Source organism: Gymnoscopelus braueri (genome assembly GCF_963280865.1).
Source record: "Gymnoscopelus braueri genome assembly, chromosome: 6".
In the NCBI taxonomy this organism is placed as follows: domain Eukaryota; kingdom Metazoa; phylum Chordata; class Actinopteri; order Myctophiformes; family Myctophidae; genus Gymnoscopelus; species Gymnoscopelus braueri.
The window spans coordinates 18,378,009-18,388,109 of record NC_137607.1 but is presented as its reverse complement, the minus strand read 5'-3'; the positions used below and the strand labels follow the sequence as shown (position 1 = coordinate 18,388,109).

The window sequence follows — 10,101 nt, the reverse complement described above, 5'->3', positions numbered from 1 at the left end:
TTTTCGCTACGTTTCAATGACACTATGTCATTGAAACGTAACGACATTATGAAATGGGGCATTAATTTATGAGAGAAAGAAAAAAATCATTTAAAGATTGAGAAACAAGGTTTATACCCAACAGCGATGAACGACGATAAAAGCTGCATATTCACTATTTCAGTCATAAAGAAATGCACTGCCCGCGCACGCACGCACACACACACACACACACACACACACACACACACACACACACACACACACACACACACACACACACACACACACACACACACACACACACACACACACACAGACAAGCATTCTTTATCAAGGTGAGGATTCAATATGTTAGAACACTAGACCATTGCAGGTGCCTCATAGATATAGCTACAACCAATGTTGGATTAAAATAATATAAAATGCCTTATACATCCTCAAAACCTCTCCTTGACATCTTTTATAATACCACAAAATCGAAGCAGGGCAAAGGGCATTTTTAGGCATTCTTTTCACTACAGCCCTAGTCAAGGTTATGGATGCTTTGCTGACCACTGAAGTACAGGTTTTTTATTTTTTACATATATATATTGAGCTATATGAAGGAATGTTGATGTACATTTTATCAGTATATTTTATATCTTTATCTTTTTCAAATGTCTATGTGAATATGAGAGAAATATTGCTGTTCAAACAAATGATTGAAATTGATTTATTTTGATATACAATGATAGAATTTAGTAAAGACAATGATCTGTTTTATATTAGCAGGAGCAGGAATTGGTCAATCATATTGCATACAATGTTCCATGTTATTTTTAATTGCGAGCTAATACAGGTCAATAGAATTTCAGTGATTGTCATGAAGGAAGCTAATGTTTGCACATGAAAGCTTTTGTGTTTGTCGACACAATAGACAAAAGACCTGTTCAAGCAAACATCAGATGTTTATTTTATTTTATTTTGATTTATATTACTATTTGAATATTAATTGAAATCTCTTCTATGGAAATTATGTTTATTCCACTTTCTTTTATTGATATATCTCTTTTTACATGTATTATGTTCTGTAACTACTGTAAACCTTTAAATTGTGGAAATGAAATTTAGACCTAATCACAATTTCTTGACTTTTGTGAATTTCTTGATGTTTGTTTGATAGATTAACATGCCACTGCCAGCAGTACCAAGCTGTTTTCCTGCTTGAATCTTTGAAACAGATTATTTTGTCCATTTATTCTGGGCATATCCTGCCCTTTTAATGCCTGTTGTCATTACATTCCTATAACCATGGCAACCAGTCTTCCATTCAACACTGCCAGCCACACTTCCTGTTTTCGTGGGGTTTGCATCGTTGTATCTCAATTCTTTAAACTTGTAGTAAATGAAGACCTTACATGCCCATGACAGAAAGGTCTTCCTCATAACCATAACGACCAAGACTGCTACAATGATGCAAATTCAGCATGAAATCCCCTAAGAATATATAATGCCCAATTAAAATGTGTTGGGCATAATTATCTTGTGGTGACACCTTTTATTTATCTGGATGTATGTTTGCCTTGTTTGTGATACTGTTGTGACCTTAAACAACACCCATGCCCATGGAGGTACTGCGGCATGCGTTGATTTATTTAGTTCCGAGCTCAATGCTGCTGAGAACAAACAATTAACTAAGACCCGTCTTGCAATATATTAATAATTCAAATGCTTATTTATTTTCACATTCTATTTGCAAAAGAAACTGGGCCTTCATGCATAATACAACAAATGTCCTCGACATCTGGCTGTCTGCCCATCTGGCTGTCTGGCTTGCTTGCTGACTGGCACGCTGTTCTTTCAACCAGGATTTGTTGAAAGACGAAAGATTTGGAAGTGTCTTCAAAATGTCCTCGTATCAAGTACTTGAAACATTAAACTTAGCTCACTGTTTTTTTAGGTTATTATTCTGGCTGCAGCTTCTATAAAACTCGGTTTCAAAGTATGCTAAAAAATGTCTCTCGAGCGTTTGGTCCTCTGTGAGAAGAGGAATGTCAGTTATCACTTGGAATCACAAATGCATTTTTCCTGATTTTGTATGCATCTTGAGGGAAATCTGAGAGTGAAATTGTCCTGCAGGTTGTCCTTGGAACGAGCAGAGTGGCAACAAATGATCAGCTCTGTGATGACCTGCTTTGAAAAACCAGTATGAACTGAATAATGAGAAGTTCTTTGAGTGATTTACAAAGCCATCGCATCGAGCAGGAGATCATTGCCGAGTCGCTTGACATCAGTGCAATGCATCTCTGTGTCCATTCTGTTAAAGCAGGCAGCCGGTGCCTGCATCAACAGCGCTGTGACACTGTCGCCCCCATAAGAGCTGGAGATTAGCAGGGCATCCTCATCCAGGCTGAACACTCAGATTTGTCAGATAATGGGGGTGAATGTCAAACCGATATAAAAGACAGAAAAAGCAGGATAATGGGACTTAACATGAAGGTGTCTTTGTTTGTACACGTCTAGTGGCCTCATATCCGAGTCCATGTCACATCACATAAGCGTCAGCGGTTGTGCACGTACACGGTGGTGGGAGAAGTACCTTTTTTTTTTACTCAAGTAAAAGTATCGATACTGCAATGTAGAAATACTCTGTTACAAGTAAAAGTCCAGAATTCAAAATGTTCTTGAGTAAAAGTACAAAAGTATTGGTGTCAAAATGTACTTAAAGTACCAAAAGTAAAAGTTCTCATTATGCAGAATGTCCTTTTTCAGGTTTTCAAATGTATAAAAATCTTTTGAAAATGCGACACATTGTGAGCTTGTAGATCGGCTATTTTCAAGTGGCCAAAATGTAAATAGGGCTGAAGTGGTTAACGTATGTTTTGTAAAAAATAATCAAATCTACAATGTAACTCAAGTTTTCAAATAAATGTAGTGGAGTAAAAGTACAATATTTGGATCCGAGATGTAGTGGAGTAGAAGGAAAAGTATTTGAAACTGTTAATACTCAAGTAAAGCACAAATACCTCAAAGTTGTACTTAAGTACAGTACTTAAGTAAATGTACTTAGTTACTTTCCACCACTGCATGGACACTTATGTTTTTTCTTAGATTTGAGAGAGACTAGACGGAAGAGATAAAACCTCCTGTCGTGTCCTTTTCACTATCTAGATATCAAACGTGTTCATGTTCACATTTTTCTTTCCTTCTCTGGCTCATTGTTCCTCGCCATGTGGGTGTACTGTAGCCTGGTTCCTGACGAACCTGCCATGGCAAAAAATAAAGTGCCCTCGGCAGATTAGGTCTGGCCCCTCTCAATAGAAATTGGATTTCTCTTCCTCCGAAGTTGTGAGCGACCAATCAGGGCCCAGTATGCAAATATGGGGGCGGGTTTATCAACAGAGACCATTTTTTTTATTTGCCCCTCGGAAATGCAGGTTCCACACAGAGATTCCAGACTAGTATCTACGCAGTTTACTGTGCAGTGGTGGGAAGTAACTAAATACTGTACTTAATTTAAGTACAGTTTTGAGATATTTTTACTTTACTTTTCAATGCTTTTACTTATACTCCACTACACCTCAGAGGCAAATATTGTACTTTTTACTCCACTACAATTATTTGAAAACTTTAGTTGCTAGTTACATTGTAGATCTTTGTTATTATTACAACACATGCATTAACCAATTCATCCCTATATACTTTGGATATTTGAAAATAGCCGATCTACAAGCTCACAATGCGTCGCAAAGCGACGCGTTGTGAGCTTGTAGATCTGCTATTTTCAAAAGATTTTGAACACTTGTGAAATGAGACATAATCTACATAATGAGTACTTTAAGTACATTTTGATGCCAATACGTATATACTTTTACTCGAATACATTTTGCATACAAGACTTTTTCTTGTAACAGAGTTTTTCTAAATTGTGGCATTGATACATTTACTTAAGTAAAACATTTCAGTACTTGGTCGACCACTGGTACTGTGTGCTGAACGGCAGGACAGCTCAAGAAGGGGACAGATTACTACTATGTGTTGTAATTAAACAGACAGTGTACATGGACGCTGTGTACTTGGATGCTTTTTAACAATTTGTCAGATTAATTTAGACTTTATCACCTGTTGATAATGTTTCATTATGATCCGGTTCACTCGTTAAGTCCAGTACTGCCTTCGCTTTAGCACCAAGATAACTTTTGTTCCACTGTAAAAGGGGCAAGATGTGTTTAGGGCCAAGATGATTAAGCCCCACTCATACTTCGTCACACGCCGGTGTCGCGCGTCCAAAATAGCTGACCTGCAAGCTTACAACGCACCGCGAATGTGACGCGTTGTGAGCTTGTAGGTCTAACCTATCTGTGGAGAGCAGGTGCACACTCACACTCAATACTATAATAATGTGCATAGGCTACTTAGAAAATGGGCTTCACTGCAATGCATCCAATTCACTGAAGCTCACACTAGTTGCACAGCCTTTCTGGTAGCCATTAGTCATTCATTGACACCTCTCCTTTGTTATTAAAGTGGACACGGTCAGCTAAAATATAGAATGATAGCTTGACATTTTTTTTGTTGGTGAGAAGTGCTGTGCGGTGTTAAGACCACCGTTATACAGTAGTACAGTGTTTCTCAAACTTTTTTGACTTCTGTACCCCCTTTACCTGCTTTCTGAATCCAAGAATACTGCATAGTGTGCATGTATAGAAAATATTGACATCAAAATTCTAATTTTTATGTCAATATGTGGTGCAAATAAGTATTAATTTCTACTCAGTAACAGTTGTGCTATAAAGTTTTTGATTTCGTTTGGTTTAAAACTTTACAGATCATTAGGTCCACACAAAGTTTCTTCATGTTTCATAGTTAAACATAATCTTTTGTTTGTTCTTTCATTCATTTTCCACTTTCTTTCACGTACATGTACCCCCATTTGAGAAACACTGCAGTAGTAGCACCACACACACACACACACACACACACACACACACACACACACACACACACACACACACACACACACACACACACACACACACACACACACACACACACACACACACACACACCCACCCCAATTCTCACACTCGTTCTCCGTTTGACTGGTGCAAACTGGCAAGTGGGTAGCGGAGAGTCGGATCAATGAAAGATCTAATTAATTAATGCTGAATTTAATTAATTTGCGTTGAACGACTCATTCATTACTCTAAGAGGCTGTGTCAGTGGTGCCACGGTCCTCGGGTGTCCTCGCCTTAACTCACACGAGGCACACGCTTAAGGGACAAATTGGAAAATCCAGATGCATTGATGGATGGAGGGTGAGATGCTGAGAGCCAAAGAACTGGGGAAAACACGCACGAGAAAAAGAGTGACAGCTCCGTTGAGTGTTAACACAAGGTCTAGCCAGTTCAATTAAAAACCCTATGTGCTTGACCGGGATCCCCCAGGGCTCTGTACTTGGTACCCCCCCCCACACACACACTACATCTCTTCGCCGAAAATAGCTGATTTACAAGCTCACAGCATGTCACGTTGCGATGTGTTGTGAGCTAGAATATCTGATATCTTTGCAGAATGTTGGCACCAAAATATACACTAGTTGACAAGAATCGGTATAAACAGTTGCATACAAGGTAATGAACGGTTATTGAATCATTCCTAAAATCAGTATCATGGTCAGTATCATGTCAGTATCATGGTCAGTATCATGTCAGTGTCATGGTTTGATTGATTGATGTACTTTATTTAGTAAGACATGAGAAACAGTAGATGGAAGTACGATTCACAATACAAGGTCTACTAAACTGGATAACTCATGAAAGCACTAAGCATGTTTAAAATGAGTTCCCATGCACACAAATCATGATGACATATAAGAGACAGACAGATATACAGTATATATATGTATGATGTCAGTATCATGGTCAGTAACAATAAGGGTATAACAGACAGATCCACAGACAACTGGTGAGTACTGGTGACAAGGTGAGTCCTTGTCTTGTGAATCTCTGTCCCTTTCTTCTCCTCTTTCTATAGCTCCCATCTCTTTTCTTCCTGACACATTCTATCGAGAGGTGTAATCCACTCAGTCTCTCCGCAGGAATGCTCGCTGACTCCCAGCTCACAGCCAAGAATCCTTGACCCCTAGGAGAAGCTGCCTGCCAAGGCATTAGTCATTGCCAGCTGGCTGGATAGAGTTCTTATCATGCTTATGGATCACACAGTGGGGAAAGTTTGTGGGCGTGTGTGTGTGAGAGAGGGACAGAGAGAGAGAGCAAGAGAGAGAGAGAGAGATATGTCATCCAAGGCAAGCCAACACCACTGAGCCTCTGGTTAGGTAGTTATAGTACATTCCACACAATTAAACCACATAAAATTCATACATTAGATCAGTGGTACTTAACCAGTGGTCCGGGGACCACCAGTGGTCCTTGAGAGGGGGTTCCAGGTGGTCCCCAGCTAAATGATGGAGAGTTGATAACCAAATGAACCCTTAAAGAGCTTGATGGGTCCATTAGGTTTCATTTTACGCTATCAAGAGTTAAATTATTGTTAAACATCTACATTACTTAATTAAATAATTGTTATTTTGATCAACGTTGGCCTGTTATCTTTTCTATTGGTACCAACATCAATACAGCATGGAATTGTGGACAAGTTTTTTGGGTCTGAGAGTCTAAATCTCATGGTGGTCCGTGGCTCAAATGCCCAATAAATAATGGACCTTGATATGAAAAAGGTTGAAGACCACTGAACTAGGTTAATGGAAAAAAAACAAGTGAATTCAGAGAGAAAGACGTGGGAGAGCTTTTCAGCATATCACATTCCCATTGGTCTTCCTTCCATGGCAGTTTTATTTTCCTCTTATTCTGTTCTTCACACCTGTCTTTCTCTGCCTCTCTCTCTCTCTCTCCCTCTCTCTCTCTGGGGAAGCAGGTCTGACACAGTGATTGCACCCGTCTTTCACAACTCTGGCATGCTGTGAAGCATCTTTGGTGTTTGTGGTCCTTGGCAGGATTTTTATTCATGTATTTTGATCCCTGCTTGCAGCAATGCTCTAAGGCGACGTGGGGACAGTCAGTCAGTCCAGAGCACTTTGGTCAATCCGGGAACTCATTTTTAGATTTCTTTGGCAATTTTCTTTTGAAAAGTCATGAAAATGTGTGCAAATCTTTGAATATGTACATTTTTAACGCAAATCTTTGCTTCTGGGGGGTCTCTGGAACAACATATTTTGAGAGGGGGTTCCGTGGACATACATTCACATCATTTTGGGTGGTACTTGACATGAAAAAAGTTTGAGAACCACTGATATTATAGCAACATCATTTATTTTCCAAAAAAACTGTTAGGATTTAGAAGACATTTGTAGAATCCCCAGAAGCAAAGATATAAGTTACAAATGTTCGCTTTAAAAAACATATATTCAAAGATTTGCACAGATTTTCATGTTTTGTTTTTTTTTTGCATATCTACGAGCTCATAAAGCTTGTAGAACTGCTATTTTTTAATAGCCAAAGTATAAAAGAATGGCTATAACTAAAATCTAAAATGACACAGATGCGTTCCCGGTCTTAATGGGTTAAACGTCATAATCTTGGAAACGACTGGTTGAATTGCCATGAAAGTTTCTGCACTCCCTGGGGGATGATGTTGGTGACCCCGTGGTGACCACCCATGGTCTTTCCTCTGGCCTAGCACCGTCGTCAGGTCGTCATTTATAATTGCACACAAGATATCTCAAAATCTAATGGGCGGATTGCCTTGAATGATGCTATGAACCCCGACCAGCCATGACCTTTCCTCTAGCACAGTGGTTTTCAACCTTTTTCATGTCAAGGTCCATTATTCATTCGGCATTTGAGCCACGGACCACCATTTGATGAGATGTTGCTGGTTCTCTAGCACCCAGACAGACAGATGGGATAGTGGGTTCTCCAGCACACAGACAGACATGTGGGGTAATGGGTTCTCCAGCACACCACTCATCTTGTTGGGAAACTGGCTTACAGTTTCCAACTTTCCTTTCAAAGCATGTGATAAAAAAATAGGTTATGTTAATATTATACCTGGGAGTTTTAAGCTCACACCTTTGAAGTGGAACGATACATTTTTCCAGTGGAACACATCATGAACACAACATTTTTGAAGTGGAACGATACATATTTGAAGTGGGAAAAAATAAGTTACAGGAGTGCTACTGGCATCCCTCAGAGGAAAGAATTTGTAAAAAAGGCATAAAAGATCCCGGTTCAGGCACTCAAGGTGGATTTTGTAGGTATTGTATTTGGGCTAGAGACATTAAAATACACCAACGCTGTCGGCTTGCGCCTTCTTCAGGGTGTAATGAAACAAAGAGACACAGAGTAACCCTATTTATAGGTGTAGTCCTACACAGATGTGTCCCAGTGAGGCCCTGAAGTCTTTCCTATGGTTTAATTTGTGTAATTTTATTAGCATTAAGAGAACTCTTAGCAACATTGAAACAAATTATTGGCTACTCACTAGGACTGTGCTGTTGAATGAATTATAACATTTAGTCAACTACGTAAGATAACAACTCCGATATGCCAACTTATGGAATACTTTATCTAAATAAAAATAAATAAAATATAAAAGTGATGTTGGCCCATTACTTTTTTTAATAGTCAACACTTGGATCTTTTAAATATGTTTTTCCTGGCACAATTGAAGGGTATTAAAAAAAAGATAATCCTTCTCAAGAATGGTATATATATAATGTTTAAATAATTCAGAACCAAGGCAATAAATATAGGAAGGATGAGAGGTCAAAGTCCTCATTGAGGCCCGGGTAACTGGTGCCCTTAAGGGTATAAATCCAGTATGCCTCTCTTTGTTTGAGGCGTTTGATTTTGTCCCCACCCCTGGCATCAGAGCTGATGACTTCAATACCAGACACTCTTAGAGTTGTATCACTCCCATGTTGGGCTTCAATGTAATGTTTGGCCTTAGGATAATGCACATTACCAGTACAAATAGCATACCTATACTCGGCTACTCTGTCACACATTCTCCTTTTTGTAAGACCTACAGTAAATAAAAGCAACCACAAGTGCATTCAAGTCGATACACAACATGGGTTGCATTGCAGTGTATAAAACTGGTGATAAGATAGGTTTTGTTGCAAAACACATACAGTATATGAAAAAGTCTGTTTTTACCATATTTGCACAGTAATTGCAAGTACCACAACATAAATTACCCTTAGGTCGGCAAAGCCATGTGTCATGTTTGGAAACAGGAAGGTAACTCCTGACTATTTTGTCTTTGATAGTTGGGGCCCTTCTGGAACTCATTTCTGGGGGTTCACTGAATACCTCCCGTAAAGAACTGTCACTCTCAATGTCCCAGTTTTTGTTTGATGTGTTTGATCTAAGAGCTACTTTGCTATAACGTGTGACAAAGTAAGGTTTCTGGGTTTGTTCTTGTTGTCAATTGAAAAAATACAATTGAAAATCCTGTAAGATTTTTCCTGTATTAAAAGACTTTGAAATTCAAGCCTCTCTGCCTCTTGTATTGGTGTTGGTCAGTGCTCACAACACATACGTACATACAAACAAAAAAAAGGATAAGACTATGTACTGTACTGTATGTAGTCTTATGCTTTATGTTGTGTATCTTAGGCTGCGTTGCCACATACCAGTCCCCGCACCGCCTGCTTGTGCCGTTGTCTCCATATACAAGGACCCGGGCAGGCCAAACAGGGCCAAACCAGTGACATGTAACACTGCTTGCTACCGATTGGCCGTGGTCATGATGTTTTGTTAGACTAAAGTGTATTTGCGCTCCTCCAGGTGTGTAGGTACATTACAAAGGAGTGTCAATGACCGTAGTCTGCTACGCATAGCTGTGGACTTGAGAGGGGGTACTATTGTTCTATAGAAACGGGAGATATTTTGGGTGCTGGGCAGTGCAAGGCCATAAGGTGCGGTGTGGTGCTGGAAACTCAGCATATACAATTATATTTCTGAGAGCATAACATGTAAATACTTAAATATTTGTCAAATAAGGGAGAAGACCACGGTACTCATGTGGACAATTTTATTGGCAAATGCATAGGCAAGAATAAAAACTATAGTGCACCTAAGATTTGCGGCACACAGCTTTCATCAGCCTAGT

At 39.3% G+C, this 10,101-nt stretch overlaps 1 long non-coding RNA gene across 1 annotated transcript; it reads right to left on the bottom strand.

The window, feature by feature from the left end:
* Window positions 1-1,093, bottom strand: LOC308087668. Its single transcript, XR_013933359.1, has 2 exons — window positions 235-1,093; window positions 1-178 (listed from the first exon to the last, which is right to left on the bottom strand). It is a non-coding gene; the product is annotated as an uncharacterized lncRNA (long non-coding RNA).
* Window positions 1,094-10,101: the final 9,008 nt, after the last annotated feature.